Source organism: Capra hircus, chromosome 6 (assembly GCF_001704415.2).
Source record: "Capra hircus breed San Clemente chromosome 6, ASM170441v1, whole genome shotgun sequence".
NCBI classification, from domain to species: domain Eukaryota; kingdom Metazoa; phylum Chordata; class Mammalia; order Artiodactyla; family Bovidae; genus Capra; species Capra hircus.
The window spans coordinates 68,629,309-68,646,629 of record NC_030813.1 but is presented as its reverse complement, the minus strand read 5'-3'; the positions used below and the strand labels follow the sequence as shown (position 1 = coordinate 68,646,629).

The window sequence follows — 17,321 nt, the reverse complement described above, 5'->3', positions numbered from 1 at the left end:
TATATTGGCATATAGCCAATTAACAATGTTGTAATAGTTTCAGGTGGACAGCAAAGGGACTCAGCCATACATATATATGTATCCTTTCTCCCCTAAATTTCCCATCCAGGCTGCCACATAACACTGAGCAGAGTTCCCTGGAAGCATCACTTTTAGTAGCTACACAGTTGGTAAAGAATCCACCTGCTAATGCAGGAGATGTGAGAGACTCAGTTTCAATCCCTGGGTTGGGAAGCTCCCCTGGAGAAGGAAATGGCAACCCACTTCAGTATTCTTACCTGGGAAATCCCATGGACAGAGGAGCCTGGTGGGCTACAGTCCATGGGGCTGTGAAGAGTCAAACATGACTGAGTGCACATACACACATACAAGAAACAAAATATCCTGTTACATGAATTTTGTTTAGCAATCTGCCCATTATTAAAGATTTAAGTAGTTTTTAATGCTAATATTATAAAGCAGAGACATTACTTTGACAATAGAAGTCCGTCTAATCAAAGCTATGGTTTTTCCAGTGGTCATGTATGGATGTGAGAGTTGGACTAGAAAGAAAGCTGAGGGCTGAAGAATTGATGCTTTTGAACTGTGGTGTTGGCGAAGACTCTTGAGAGTCCCTTGGACTGCAAGGAGATCCAACCAGTCCATCCTAAAGGAAATCAGTCCTGAATGTTCATTGGAAGGACTGATGCTGAAGCTGAAACTCCAATAATTTGGCCACCTGATGCAAAGAACTGACTCATTTGAAAAGACTCTCATGCTGGGGAAGATTGAAGGCGGGAGGAGAAGGAGACGATAGAGGATGAGATGGATGGATGACATCACTGACTCAATAGATATGAGTTTGAGTAAGCTCCAGAAGTTGGTGATGGACAGGGAAGCCTGGTGTGCTGCAGTCCATGGGATTGCAAAGAGTCAGACACTACTGAGTGACTGAACTGAACTGAACATCTTTGGGTCTTTCCTTGCATTTCTATTTCTTTAGGATTGATTCTTAGAAGTGGAATTACTAGATCAAATGACATTGTGTAGGTATAGTGTGAGATGAAAGAGCTCGTCTAGTTGGGCAATAATGTGGAACTGGCATTCAAGAGACCTGGGGTTCAACCCCAGATTGCCAAACATTCTCTGTGTGGTCTTGAACAAGTCACTTTCTCTCTCTGGATGAGAGTTTTCTCTCACGTTAAATAAGAGAATGGGAATAAGTCCTTGCATCTTGAATGGAAATATTATACCACTCAGCTAAAAATGTAGAGCGTTACTTTTATATTAAAACAAACATCATATATATATGTATATATATATTCCACGTCTTCTTTATTTGTAAAACTGACATTTAAATTTCAAGATAAAATTCAAAATTCCAAAAATTTCTTGCTTTTTTTTGGCTAGTTAGATTTCTCCCACAGAACAGACCTCCCTTAGAGCATGTGTCAGGATCCTTGGCCAATAGGAGTATGTCAATGAGAAAGTTTAAGAAGAATTGGACTAAGTGATCTCATGTACTAATTGTAGTCTGGATATTCTGTGCATACATAGTTCCTGGTGTCTAAACTACATATCCTTATCTTCCAGGTCTGATTTAGTCTTCTTCCTGGGATTGGGGTATTTTCATACTTTTTTCTATTGACCAGCTCCATGTGGACTCAGGTTAAAAAAAACTTTTGAAGATTCTTTAAAACCTGATCAGTCAGCCCTTAGCCTACAGCTGCTTAACACATCACACTGGTTCACAGAAGCTCGCCTTCAGGCACTTATTCGTTTACACAAAAATATTTATTTGGGGGCACATAGTCCAACACTATGTGTCAGACAACATTATGAAAAGCTGAATCAAAGATGAATAAGATATAATATTTATCCCTGTCTTCTGGGAATTAATAATGTATTTCCCACAGAGTATCCCAGAAAATGCGCAATGTCAATAGGTACTGTTTTTTTTTTTAAAGAGTATTCATATCAAATATGTTTGAGAAGTATTGAATTAAAGTTAAGCAGGTTCATTTACTGCAGGCCTTTTCAGAGACTTTAATATGCTAATATACAAAGTGTGCAGTGTTCCCAAAGTTATTTGTTTAGGAAACTCTTCATTTGTGGACTACCTCCAAGAACTAGAGACTCATGGCTCACAATTTGAGAAATGCTGACCTAGTAAAATCTAATCAGTACACTTACTCAAAAATTAAATTGTAGTTTTATAGATAGCAAAATACAGAGGGAACTGAAGACAGATTCTTTCTTTTGAAGAGCTTTCAATCTATTTAATTGGAAGGGTAGTCCTGAAACACACACAGAGGATATCTGCAAACAAACACATGAAAATCAATGTGAAAGCGTGGAGCTATGGAATCAGCAGAAAAATATGAAGGGAAAAGGATGAAATTAATCCTTTCAATTATTAATCAAGGAACATTTCATGGAAGAAGTAGGGTTTGGAGAAAGAAATTCTCCCATGAAATACAACTCCAAAATTTATTCTCTTAAGAAAACATCATGCTAAGTGAAATGTTGGACATGGAAGGACAAATACTGTGTGAGCCCACATGTATATGTAGATTCTAAAAGAGTCAAAGTCATCAAATTAGATTGTATCAGGGTATGGGGTATGGGAGAAACTGAAAGATATTGGGCAAAGGGTACAAAGTTTCAGTTAGCTGGGATAATTATTTTCTGAAGATTTTATGTACAGCCTGTTAATTGTGATACTGGTGAATAACTGAAATTTTCTGAGAGAATAGATCTCAAATTCAATCTTCTGAATACACACAAGAGGATAACTATGTAGAGGTGGTGGATGAATTATTTAGGTTGGCTGTGGAGATCCTCTCACAAAGTAAGCGCTTTCTCAGTTGCTAAGTTGTGTCTGACTCTTTGTGACCCCACAGACCAGCTCTCCAGGCTCCTCCATCCATGAGATTTTCTAGGCAAGAATACTGAAGTGGGTTGCCATTTTCTTCTCCAGGGTATCTTTCCAGCCAAGGGATTGAACCCTCGTCTCCTGCATCTCCTGCATCGGTAGGCTGGTTCTTTACTACTGAGTCATCTGGGAAACCTTCACAATGTTCGTTGTTGATATTTAGTCACTCAGTCATGTCCGACTCTTTGCAATCCCATGGACTGTAGCCTGCCAGGCTCCCCTGTCCATGGGACTCTCCAGGCAAGAATACTGGAGTGGGCTGCCATTTCCTTTTCCATCACAATGTATGCTGCTGCTGCTAAGTCACTTCAGTCTTGTCCGACTCTGTGCGACCCCATAGACAGCAGCCCACCAGGCTCCCCCGCCCCTGGGATTCTCCAGGCAAGAACACTGGAATGGGTTGCCATTTCCTTCTCCAATGCATGAAAGTGAAAAGTGAAAGTGAAGTCACTCAGTTGTGCCCGACTCTTGGCAACCCAATGGACTGCAGCCCACCAGGCTCCTCCATCCATGGGATTTTCCAGGCAAGAGTACTGGAGTGGGGTGCCATTGCCTTCTCCAATCACAATGTACACATAACCACAAAAACATCAAGTGGTACAATTTAAATGTATACAATTTATTTCTCTATGTCAGATATATTTAAATAAAATGATTTTTAAAAGAAAATAATGCATCTTCATTAAAGAAACAATTTTTTTAGTTACAGAAAACTAAAATAACCCTCAAACCCAAACACATACATATGTATGTGTTTATACATATATATTTTTTCTCTTTTCATGAGGGACTATTTTCTACTAGAATTTTTTTTCAGTGTCTACAATCAATTTTATTTTAATATAATCTATACACATACCCAGAGAAGGCAATGGCACCCCACTCCAGTAATTTTGCCTGGAAAATCCCATGGGCAGAGAAGCCTGGTAGGCTGCAGTCCATGGGGTCGCTAAGAGTCAGACATGACTGAGTGACTTCACTTTCTCTTTTCACTTTCATGCATTGGAGAAGGAAATGGCAACCCACTCCAGTTTCTTGCCTGGAGAATCCCAGGGACGGGGGAGCCTGGTGGGCTGTTGTCAATGGGGTCGCACAGAGTCAGGCACAACTGAAGCGACTTAGCAGCAGCATACACATACCATTTAGAAAATACCCAGAAAATTTATGTACAAGAGTTGTTACTATTGCATTTGGATAAAGCTAGCAAGTTCTTGCTACTAGCATAGCCCAGGAAATACCACCAAGAAAACCTAATACATTAGAATAGATATTGTGGCATTTGGCCCACAGTTTGATAGTCCTCAGGGTTAATCTGAAGTTGTCAATGTTTGGTACTAGATATAAAATTTCACTGGATACCCTGCAACCGTTAAGACTTATTATACATCTTACATCTAGATGTTTAAGCAGACTGTCATCTGTTAAGTCCAAGTCTTCTAGAATAGTCTGCAGTGCTAATCTTGTAAACAAAATATCAATCTCTATCCCATCAAAACACAGTTTGATAACTGGTACAAATGCCTCTTCAACAGCTCTTAAATCTTTTACTTCTTCCTATAATTTCAACTTATAGAATGAGGAGAAAAAAATCACTTCGATCAACAAGTCTTGGTGCATCGATATTGGCACCTTTTGTATGCAGCCCTAATCTATAAGATACACATGTGAAATTTTTCCCACCAACATTTTCAATTACAGATCGTGGAAGATTCTTGCTTTCACTGATTTCTCATATCCACTCTTTCACCAGGTTATTTAATTTTCCCCAAATTAAAATCCTGCGCTGCAGCTCCTCTTCCTCTTCAAAAACCCCAAAGGGTTTCAGAGTCTCAACTAGCTTCTGTGTAAGTAGGCAGTCAGTCTCCTTGGGTCCTGCTAAGTCAGTCCTGAATATTCATTGGAAGGACTGATGCTGAAGCTGAAACTCCAATACTTTGGCCACCTGATGCAAAGAACTGACTCATTGGAAAAGACCCTGATGCTTGGAAAGATTGAAGGCGGGAGAAGGGGATGACAGAGGATGAGATGGTTGGATGGTATCACCGACACAATGGGCATGAGTTTGAGTAAGCTCCAGGAGTTGGTGATAGACAGGGAAGCCTGGTGTGCTGCAGTCCACGAGGTCGCAAGGAGTTGGACACGACTGAGCGACTGAAATGACTGAAGCTGATGGGAGAAGTAATGCCTCAGTGTGACTGTGCTTGCTGGGATCCCTGTGTTGTAACTGGAAACGGCATCATCTCCTGAGCTGGTACCACCCAGTCTCTTCCTCACCCCCCACCTGCCTCCTGCAACCGCTGTAGCTGCCACCCTGGGCATGATCCACTAAGGCAAGAGGAGGGGTGGGTGCTGCCTTAGCCCTGGGTCCTATGCCACTCCTACACCCGCTCCCGCCTCTTTAAGCCCTTCTCCCCCTCCCCCTTCCTCCTCTCTACTAGTATTTTTAATATGCATCGGTTTTGGAGGAATTATTTATAAGTATAAATAAATAGTTTTTGTTTTCTTGCTAAGGTAAGGAAAAATTTGTGCCTCGAAGCCATGCATTGTTTAGAGCACACCCTTCCAAGTTATTCTGCTCTAACCTTTCATTGTCTTTGAGCTATTTTACAATTCTGAAAATTGCAAATAACTGTATGGCATTATCTTTGTGGGAGAGATTCTTCGGAGTAGGACTAATGAGTCAAAAAGTATGGAAAGATTTCAGGCTCCTGATCCATTGGTCAGGTTGCCTTACAGAACAGTGAATGAGAATTCTTTTTCCTTGACAAAGGGTCAGACAGTTTCAGCTGGTGCTTGTGTTCACCGCAGTCAGTTCTGGAGTCAAAGCCAGCTTGTATTGCTTTTAAAAATACCTTTTATTATGTTAGATAGGAAACTGTATTGTCTCAGTTGGGGGGTGGCTTTTAATTAAAAACATATTAACAATATAAAAGAATGTATGTAACTTTAATAAATATAGTAAGGTGTGGACAACTTCACCCAGCAGAATTCTCTCTAACAGAATACCATGTATGTCAGGAAGAAATGTCTTGGGAACTTCCTTGGTGGTCCAGTGGCTAAGACTCCATGCTCCCAATACAAGGTGGCCCAGGTTCAATCCCTGGTCAGGGAACTAGATCCCACAGGCGGAAACTAGTTCACCTGCCACAGCTAAAAATCCTGCATGCTCCAATGAAAATGGAAGATACTAGCTGCAGCTAAGATCTGGTGTAGCCAAATAAATAATTATTTTTAAAGGAAGAAATGTCATGATGAGATGGATGGAGTAGGGATGAGACCCCCAAAATCATGCTGATAGAAAATGATTGTCACTGATTGCTCCAACCTCACCTCCTAGACAATCCTTGGCAAATGGCAGGCGCTCAGCAAATACTTGTTGAATGTAGGAATTATGGAGTCTGCTTTTTAAGGCGTATACGTTCTATTAACTGGAGAGTTCTTTCTTGTGCTAGATCCCAGCAGTGAGTTTCCCAGGTTAGAAACAGGAACAGAGGCAGCTAAGTTGATCTGCCAGTAGACGGTGGAAGAGTTTGAATTTCCTGGGGTCATCTTAGAGTGAGAGTCAACAGAAAGGACAGACACACGCGTTGCAGAGAAGAAGCAGAGGGGAAGAAAAACCCTTCAGCGTGGAGGGTGAGGTTGAGACAGGACTTCGGAGAACATACACTGTAAGGTACAGTTCAGGCAGAGGCAGAAAAAGGGAAGACGACTTCAACAGAAGGAGGGGCAACAGTTGGTCTAAGGACCAGGCTGAGTGCGGAGAGGGATCAGGGAGGCTCCATATTTATAGGGAGGTTTGTGTAAGTGATAAGGGAAACGTTAATCAGGCGAGATGTTTTGGGTATACTTTAGTTGAGATGGCATTTGTAGTTGGGCAGGGGGTGATAAGTCTTCTGGGCAGGTGTAGGGGGTGGAAGGTTTCTGGACAGGGGATAATAAGCCCCAGACAGATGCAACCAGCCTGGAGCATTGGGGCAGGACTTAAAGTTCTGTTTTGTTTTCTCTGAAGTTAGATGATTCAGCAAGGGCCTTTGAGACTGCTGTTTTCTTTTCTAGGCCCAAAAGACCCCTTCATAAACCTCCTTTTAAAATTTTATTTTATTAAAGTATAGTGGATTTATGTCTTGTTAATTTCTGCTATACAGTAAAGTGATTCTGTTGTGTATATATATGTATATATATACACACATTCTTTATCGTATTCGTTTCTATTATAGTAATAGAAAAAAATAGAAACTAGTAAAATTAACAATAGCTCCCTGTGCTATACAGGAGGACCTTGTTGTCTATTTGTTTATCCATCCTATGTATGATAGCTTGCCCCTGCTAATTCCAAACTCCCAATCCCATTCCTTCCCTCTGGCAACTGCAAGTCTGTTCTCTATGTCTGTGGACATCTTAAAGGAATTTAAGTGGTTTGCTCTGGGGTGGCTAATGCAGAGCCTCTTCTCTGTCTCTCTTTCGGGGTGTAGCAACAGCTGCCTCACTTACTAATGCTTTTGTGTGAGTGGATTCAGACAGGTGCTGAGCTCCCCACGTCTACACAGCAGGTACAGAGGGACAATTGTGACCACATGGGTGTGGAAGAGTGAAGTGACACAAATGTAAATCAAAGACAGAGCGAGCGATCCCCCTCCTGAAACACGCCCCGCTCTGTCTGGCCAGCCGTGTCCCCAGGGCTGTTTTAAAGAGCAGGTGGCTTGAAGTCATGGTTTAGAGTGAGTGGCCGGGGTGTCGGGGGTTTGGGGCAGGCATTTGTGCAGTTTTGAGTTTTATTGCACATTTCCTGGTGCACCTTATTGAAGGAAAATGTCTGCAACTTTTCACACACTGCTTCTAAAAGTGTATAAAAATGGCAGGGCTCACAAATTTTGAGTTTCAAGAACCCATTTCTTTTCAACTTCATATCTAAAAATGAATCTCATCAATTTTATAGCTCTTTTGTCCCTTATTCCACTTTTGAATTCTCTCCTGCAGCCAATCCCGTGTGGCCTTAGGCTCTCCTGGGGCTTTTAGAGTTTCATTATCTTTTGATATGTACACCTGCAATCTACATTAGAACTAAGAGGAAACAGCCCCATTTCCACTGCTTGATGTCCATGTTTATGGCACATGAACCCTAAGCCTGATTGAATTCCCTTCATATTCAAAGCTGACCCCCTGCTCCTGTCATCTATCTCTTGGATAGTAGCCAAAGGCATTATGCTTTTCTAAGGACTTTGTATAATTCCCTTTTTAAAAACTTCAGTGGGCTAAAAGTGGTTAAGGGCAAGCTCTTTTTCAAATGTGGAAGCCAGAGTGTGTGTGCTGCTAAGTTGCTTCAGCCATGTCTGACTCTTTATAACCTTATGGACTGTAGCCCGCCAGGCTCCTCTGTTCAAGGGGATTCTCCAGGCAAGTATACTGGAGTGGGTTGCCAAGCCCTTCTCTAGGGGATCTTCCCGACCCAGAGAGTGAACCTGTGTCTCTTACATCTCCTGTACTGGGAAGCCGGTTCTTTACCACTAGAGCCAGCTGGGAAGCCCTCATAGTAAAGTCTCCAAGATAGCCAAGTCACTGGTTGTCAATCTAGGAAGTCGGTTCACCTCTCCATTAATTCTTCCCTCCTGGCTAGGGACCATTATTACTCTTAGATTTTAAAACATCTTGAAATGTTGGTTGTTAAAGTCCCAAGAAAGAACTAGAACCAATTAGCTTTATGACCACATTAAAAGTCTAGGCAAAACATCCCGAGGGCAGCCTTGTGACACTAAGCTCACTCTTTTGTTCCTAAGTTTTCCTCTTATTGTTTGTTTTGATTTTCTCATTACAAATATGATTCATGGTAATACAAAAAAAAAACCACACAAAATGCAGACAAGGGATCCTTGATTTTCAAGCCTCATGAGCTGACTGACCTTGATGAGCAATCTTCCAGTGTATGGCACTGTTCTTTATTACAGCTTAAATAGCTGACTTATTCCAGCACTTTCAAATATTTTCTTGGAGTATGACTCATGATTTAAATTATGTATTTTTTAGATACGGAATACGTTTTCTCTTTATCTCACTTTCTCTCTTTTTTTATACATGCAAATAAAACAGAATTTTCATAAAACAATACTTACCCTTCCTACACATAATATGCACTGATACTTTCCATTCCATTCTTTTACTTAACAACAACACCAATAAAACTGTTCTGTTTCCCTTCCCATTTTAAGTAAATATTTTCTTAAATACAGACTCCTGGCCTTGACCAATGAAAAGGTATAGAAATAATGACCAACCCAGTAGCAATAAATATCCACAGTGCTGAGATGTGTCTCTCTAAATATTATTACCCACTGGAAAGAACCAGAGCTCTTTGAAGTCTGGGAGCTCTTTTGGGTCTGGGAGAGGAAATATTTGAAATGGGCCAGAATCAATTGTTCCACTAGGAAGCAAAGAAGGTATTAAGGAATATTAGGGTCATGTCACAATGACCCAAGAGTTAACCTGAAGAGGTTCCCGCAGACCAAAGATAGGGTAATTTGGCTAGATAATCCTATATTGTGAAAAAACAATAACCTCAGTGATTGAGATACTACAAATACTGGATTGGCCAAAAGGTCATTTGAGTGTTCCCATTACATCTTATGAAAAACCCAAATGAACTTCTTGGCCAACCCAATATATTGGAATCTATGAGTTTATAATGAGCCAAAAAAAAAAAAAAAAAACCACCCCCCAAAAAACCTCTAAATGGTAATCCCTGGAGGATGTGAGGGAACCAACTTATTATTCTAGAAACGGGTAAATAAAGGGAAACAATTAAGTATTTATCCTGCCATTCCTGTATGGATTGTATCCCAGGAAAACCAAGTAATTGCTGAGTAAAGTTTTCTTTAGAGGAGAAATTAGGCCAACGAATGTGTAAGAATGTTAGAATGGACTCTTTTTTCATGAGTGGATATAAAAGGGTGATATTCTAATGAAACAATGGATATAGGTAATAATCGCCAATACTCGCTAAAGTCATTAAGGCAAAGCCCATGTCCAGATTAGGCTGATAGCATCTGAGCCCACAGACCAATCTTAACCTCACAAAAAGAAAGACTGCCAATGTTATGCAATGCTACAGAAATTTTTCAACATCTCTAAGAAAAATCTTCCAGAAAATGGAAACTGGTTCTGATCAAATCTTTATGTATTAGTTTACAGGAAATGAAACACAGTAAATTTTGGTAAACACCACAACAAATAGGAGGCTGAAGAAGTACCATCCCGCACCAAGTTGAGGGGGACTGTCTGCTTAAGCTACAGTTGGTGGGGTCCAGCAAGGAAAACCCAAAGAGCCCACAGATGCACTTTAAAACAAAGGGAAAGACCTGAAAATTCATCAGGCTCTGCCAGGGCCAGAGAGAACCAACACCAGACTACTCGGGTGTCAGACAAACACACCTCCCCTGTCCTTGACTCTCGCCTCCTCCTCTTCAGTCCTGGAGGACCCATGGCCACCTGGTGGGGGTGGCAGTGGGTGGGGGTGGCCATCCTGCCTCCAGACAGGGCACCTGTGTGCAGAGTCCATGCTGATTCTGGGTCCACGTCAACAGCGGCTCTGGTTCTCAGTCCAGGTTGATGGAAGAAGAAACAGAACAAATGGGCAAAGAGCCAAAAGGCAACAAAGAGTATCAGATTTGCAGAATACAGGAGGAAGTGCGGTGGAACAGGGATTTCAGGCAATCTTCTCTAATCTTACAAGCCAGCCTGTATATAGTGGTCAACGTCTGTGTCTTTTCTCTGTGGTTTATCTCATCTTGCCAAATTGTATATAATTCAAGGGATAAAAAAGCCTCAGGACAGCCTCATCTATCACAGCTCACCGTTCCTAACAACTGGATAAAAGAAACTAATCAAAATGAACTAATGAGGTGTATGACCCGCCTTGGACTTTTTCTGGAACCCTCTCTCCTCTCCACAGTGGAGGCTCAGGCTCTCTCTGCCAGGCAGCCGCTTGAGCTCCAAGAGATTCCCTGCCCCCCACAGTTGCCTCTGCACACTCCACATTTTGTTTCAAGGGGGACCAGATGGCATGTCTGGGTAGGGGTCCTCTAAAAGAAAAACAAGGTGTGCAGGCAAAGAAAATAAACAGGGAGAAAAAAAGAGACAAAAGCAGCTGCTGGTGGGAAGAAGTAGGCAGCTGGCTGAAGAGCTGCCTGAGATGGAAATGGAAAAGCCCCCCTCCTGATCAGATCTGTATCTGCATCTGAGGTCAAGTCAGGGTAGGACTGGGGTGAGGGGGGTGTGGACCAGGGGCTTATGCCATCTCTGTGGTCAGACGCTGGGCAACAATAGCTGCCTTGTACTTATACTCAAGCAGCAAAGCACAGCAGGAGGAGCTGGGAGAGCGGCCCTGAATGGAGGGATGTGGTGGAGGGTGGCTGGAACTCTGGGAAGAGGAGTGTAACTCAGAAGTGAATGCATCATGCCTGTGAGGCTGGAATCAGGAAGGGTGGAAGACAAGATGATTGAAGTCACAGGTCACAAAAGGGCATGTCATGGCCTGTGCTCCGGTGAGTGAGCTGGGAGACCGGAGGTCACGCTGAGCTACTCTCTGAAGGGGCTTCAAATGTACGTTTCGAGTGTGTCGCGGAATATTTCAGTCAATAGCAGAAACTAAAACCAAAAACACTGCAATGGGGGGACACTGAGAATGTTGAAGACATGGGATTTAAGGGAGAAAATTGAATAATGCAACAGAGATATGGCCTGTAAAGCCTAAAATATTTACTATGACTTTTTGCAGAAAAAGTTTGCTCTCTCCTTGCTGCAACCATTCAGGACCCACTCTCAAGGCTGGAACTGGGGCTGGTTCCCTCTGAAGCACTTAGCCACCTGGAAAAGGGGGATGCTACAACCAACTTAGGCTTCCTTGGAAAGGAGAGAGCAAGCATGAAATAGACTTTCCTCTCCCAGCCTTTGACTGTGTGGATCACAACAAACTGGAAAATTCTTCAGGAGATGAGAATACCAGATTACCTTACCTGCCTCCTCCTGAGAAATCTGTATGCAGGCCAAAGAGCAACAGTTAGAACTGGACATGGAACAACAGACTGGTTTCAAATTGGGAAAGGAGTATGTCAAGGCTGTATATCGTCACCTTGCTTATTTAACTTCATGCCAGACTTCCTGATGAAGCACAAGCTAAATCAAGATTGTAGGCAGAAATATCAATAACCTCAGATATGAAGATGATACCCCTCTTATGGCAGAAAGTGAAGAGGAACTAAAGAGCCTCTTGATGAAACTGAAAGAGGAGAGTGAAAAAGCTGGCTTAAAATTCAACATTCAAAAAACTGGAAAAAACTAAGATATGACATCTGGTCCCATCACTTCATGGCAAATAGATGGGGAAACAATGGAAACAGTGACAGATTTTATTTTCTTGGGCTCTCTCCAAATTCACTGCAGATAGTGACTGCAGCCATGAAACTAAAAGACGCTTGCTCCTTGAAAGAATAGCTATGACCAACCTAGACAGCATATTAAAAAGCAGAGACATCACTTTGCCAACAAAAGTCTGTCTAGTCAAAGCTATGGTTTTTCCAGTAGTCGTGTATGGACGTGAGAGTTGGACCATAAAGAAATTTGAGTGCTGAAGAACTGATGCTTTTGAACTATAGTGTTGGAGAAGACTCTTGAGAGTCCCTTGGCCTGCAAGGAGATCAAACCAGTCCATCTTAAAGGAAATCAGTCTTGAATTCTCATTAGAAGGACTGATGCTGAAGCTGAAGTTCCAATACTTCGGCCACCTGATGTGAAGAACTGACTCACTGGAAAAGACCCTGATGCTGGGAAAGATTGAAGGCAGGAGAAGGGGATGACAGAGGATGAGATGGTTAGATGGCATCACCAACTCAGTAGACATGAGTTTGAGCAAGCTCTGGGAGTTGGTGATGGATAGGGAAGCCTGGCATGCTATAGTCTATGAGGTCGCAAAGAGAAGAGTTGAACACAACTGAGCTTACTGAACTTACTGACAGCCACAATTTATTAATCTGTCCAAGGATAGGATTGTCCTAAGCCAGAAGAGTCTAATTTTTTTGAACTTGAAAAGAAGGAAGGGGGCCAGTCCCTCTTTGGTGTCTTGATTGTCAAAATGAGCCTGAATTGCAAGTGGCCAAGTTCCCAGTGCTATTGAGGATGCCAGTTTGACAGAATGGAGCAAGTTTCAGAAACAAAAGATGAAGCAGAGAGAATGTGCGGGCAATATTCATGTTCCTGGTTCCAGGTGGGGCCCAGATGCAGACTTCATCTTGCAGAGATTAGGAATGGAACCATTGTGTTCTCCATGCTACCCGTGCAAGTTTCATCTGACTGTGATGCTTCACTTTCAGACACATGCGACCCAGCAGCTCCAGCCTTCAAAGAATCTACTGCCCACCTGGGGAGCTAGAACTTTCTTTCTAAAATGAGAACTAACACCAGAAGCTCAAAACTAAGGACCAAAGGATACACTCAGCCAGAAGTGCCATAGGATTTCAGAAGGGAGAGGGATGGCCATGAGTTGCTATGGTCAAAGAAAAGTTACGAATGCAGGTAAACTTGAGAGAGACCTTAATGCAAGGAGGGAAGGCTGGGGGATCTCACAGCTGGAGAACTGTCTGGGCAGAGTCAGAGGTGAATATGCACAAAGCAGATTCAGAGTAGTGTGGTAGGCCAGTCTTTCCAAGCTTGTGACTTCTTTGCTGAGTCAAGGGCCATCAAAAGCCACGTGAATCCACTGACAATTGATGAGCAGGGGCCTGATATGATGCCTTTTGTAGCTATTATTGTTACTGTTTGTTCAGATTCTGATGTAGTTTCACTTACATATCTGGAGTGCATAGTAAAATTCTGAATTCTCTTTTGCTATGTGTGTGCTAGTAAGTTTAGGCCTATCCTCCTTAGAAAAGTACTCTAGTAGAGTTCAGCTATTGTTCAGTGTCCCTCCAAAATTATACATCAGCCACTAAGCCAGAATGACCAGGCTCCACCAAAGAGTACTGAACTGAACAAATCAGGAAAGCTTCCTGCACTCTGTAATTTCCTAAGTCAGCCTTTTGACACTTTGAGGGATGAGGTAGGGAAACTGCTGGTCTCCTGGTAATTATCACCACCTGTTCTCTAAGCAGCCCTTCCCCAGTTACATCTCCCCACAGGAAAGCGAGGGAGGTTGGAGGGAGAGAGCCAGCTATACACACTTGGCAGGTCTGCCTGGCAAGTGTCACTTCTGCAGACCCTGTCTGCAGGGTTGCATTCTCCCGTTCTGGGAACCCGCCAGCCCTTGGCAAAATTGGGAAATGGCCAGTTCAAGTCTCCCTGTCTCCTTTTAGTTCTTTCTTCTAAACTAGCTTTCTCAACTTTCTATTGATATCTTTCTCAGGCTCCTGGAGGCTGCCCAGCCCAATTCTCCTGCCAGGATCTCATTCTGTAAGATTATGTGAAACACCGCATCGTGAAGGTTATCTGGATCATGCCAACAGCCTCTGTTTAGCTTTCCTGCTCCCAGCTGCACTCCCTTCAAGGCAGCCCTCCACACTAACACAGTCTGAGCTTTGGAAAGTGTGAACTTGCTCCATAACCCCCTCCCACCTAGATTAAAGTCCTTCAAGGATCCCACACTGCCTGATGAATACAGTTTACATTCCTCGATATGATGCAGACCGGTGACTCTCAAAGTGTGGTCCCTAGACCAGTAGCAGCATCCCCTGGACCTCTATCCAGACCTACTGAACCAGAAACCCTGGGGTGGGGTCCAACCATTTGTGTTTAACCTCCTGGTGATTCTGATGTAAGGTCGATTTTGAGAAGCATTGATGTAGGCAATCCCTGCCCACTGACCCAATATACATCCTGTGGTTTTAGCTCAAATAGGCAAAGAGACTTCACCCGGTCTATCAGTCTCTCCAGGTTGGTGTCTATCTGGTGTGCTGTGTTGAAGATGCTGAAGCCTTAGCCTGAGTGTATCAGGCAAGAAAATGGCTCTGCAACTGATCAGTGAAGTCTACATGTGTAAGGAATAGGGTAATCGTGGTACAATGCAAGGCACTGTCCAGTCTCATTCTAGCCACAGATTACCAATCCCCCCAGTTCACCAAGGCTTGTGTTGAATTGACTTGACGGAGATAACCAGCTACAATGGTGGATAAATGTGTATTTCAAAAGATGACGGGCTGGAGAGGGTTTAGTGTTAGTTGTTCAGTCATGTCTGACTCTTTCTGACCCCATGGATTGTAGCCTGCCAGGCTCCTCTGTCCATAGGATTCTCCAGGCAAGAATCCTGGAGTGGGTTGCCATTCTTTTTATCCAGGAGATCTTCTCGACCCAGGGATGAAATCCAGATTTCCTGCATTGCAGGCAGAATCTTTACTGTTTGAGCCACCGGGGAAAGGGTTAAATTTAGCCCTAAAGAACCAATCTCTAAGAAGGAAGTGACAGGGTTCAGGTACCGGTAGAGTCTGAAGCAAGGGGTGCTCTGCCGTGGAGCCACGCTGTACCTTTTCTTTCTGGGCTTGGCTGTAACTGATTAGGGGAAGGGCTCAGCCCCAGGGCAGCAAGGAGACCCCATGGGAGGCAAGCCAGCCCCCATCGTCTGCTGCTGGAGATGGATGCTGTGGACAGGCTCCTGCTCAGGATCCCTAAGTCCTAAGGGGGAATTTAAGTGCGATACTTAATTTTTCCTCCATAAGAGGCAGAGGGCAGGGAAGCCAGACGGGGTGGGGCCCGAGGGGCTGCAGGAGCCAACACAGCTGGAAGTGATTAAGACTCAGCCTAGAAGGCAGCAGACAGGTAATAGTCTGGGGCCTGGCAGAGCTACAGCAAGAAACCTTTGCCCCAGAAGTGTTTGGCAGCCCCCTCTGCTACACTTGGACTCAGTGTCTGACACGGCTGTGGAGGCATCACAGTGAAAAATGAAAATGTTTAGCAAGTTCCTCTGCACTCTGGAGATGGGGGGCTATTTCTCATTGCTTCACAATCACAAGGGGCCAGATGCTCCCTCCAGACCTACCTGGAGAGAAATATAGCTTAGAATTTCCTGTGAACCTTTTTCCTTTCCTGAGGGCTGAGGCTTGCCTTTCCTGCTTGGGCCATTCCGCTGCAGTCCCTTTCAGATGACTCTACAGGGTACGCGTGGTGCCTCTCCTTTTTCCCCTCACTTCCTCCCTCACCCAGATTTGTCCCTGGCCTGGCCAGGCTGGGTGACCGTGATGGCAGCCAATTCCTTCTCTTCCCTCTACTTTCGAAGTTTCACGCCTTCCTGGAAATTCTCAAGCTTAGCATTCCTCTCGGACATTGTAAATGTAACTCTTACGTTGGAGGTTTTCAAGAAAATCTATTTAATAAAAAAGAGAGCTCCACATCCCTCTTTATTATGGGAAAAAAGTGCCCCAGGAGTTATTTACAATGATCCACACATGAAATATTCCAGTACAGCCTGCAGTAATTCCCTTGTCATAATTCAAGAAGGAGGAATGCCAACAAAAACGGGCTTGTGTTTTATCTTAGAAATTTCACCTATGCACCTTCTAAGAACAAACTTAAATGCAGAGGCAGCTGAGGAACCCTGCTTGACACAGTGTTTCCCTGAATTGAGCCTGCTTTGCAGGAGTACAATCTGTACTCCATTATGCCTCATTTTCTAAGTCCTTGCTAAGTAGTATCAGGCCTGCCACCCTGGCTGTTAAATGTCAGTTAAGACCTAATTAATCTAACTGCTCTGACAAGTTTAAATTAGTTCCCACAGAGACCATAATTTGCCTTTTCCCAACTGATAGTGCTACAGGCATATTTTAAAAAGACTTTAAAAAAGTTAACCAAGTCGTACATGTTCCTCATAGAAAAATTAAAAAAAAATTGACATCAAAATAAGATTTTTAAAAATCACACAGTTTTGTCACACAGTTATAAACACTATAAATACCTTCATGTAAATCCTTTCCCTTTTATGGTATGTGTCAGGAGGTGATATTTCAAAAACTATTAATGAGCATTTTTCTTTTGCATTTTCATGTTCATGACTCAAAATACGATTTTACAAGCAGTGACTCTTAAAGCCAAAGTGAAAGTGAAGTTGCTCAGTCGTGTCCGACTCTTTGCAACCCCATGGACTATAGCCTACCAGGCTCCTCCATCCATGGAATTTTCCAGGCGAGAATACCAGAGTGGGTTGCATTTCCTTCCATTGCAGGCAGATGCTTTACCTTCTGAGCCACCAGGGAAGCCCCTCTTGAAGCCAAGTTTTATTCAAAGAGAGAGGAATTTTTTATTGAGATACAAATGACATACAACTTTACACCGGGCTTCCCAGGTGGCACTAGTGGTAAAGAACCTGCTTCCCACTACAGGAGATATAAGAGACACAGTTTCGATCCCTGGGTCGGGAAGATCCCCTGGAGGAGGGCAT

The 17,321-nt window shown here is 43.1% G+C and overlaps 1 pseudogene; it reads right to left on the bottom strand.

Moving 5' to 3' along the window:
• On the bottom strand, positions 2,259 to 5,151 carry LOC102179181 (annotated as a pseudogene).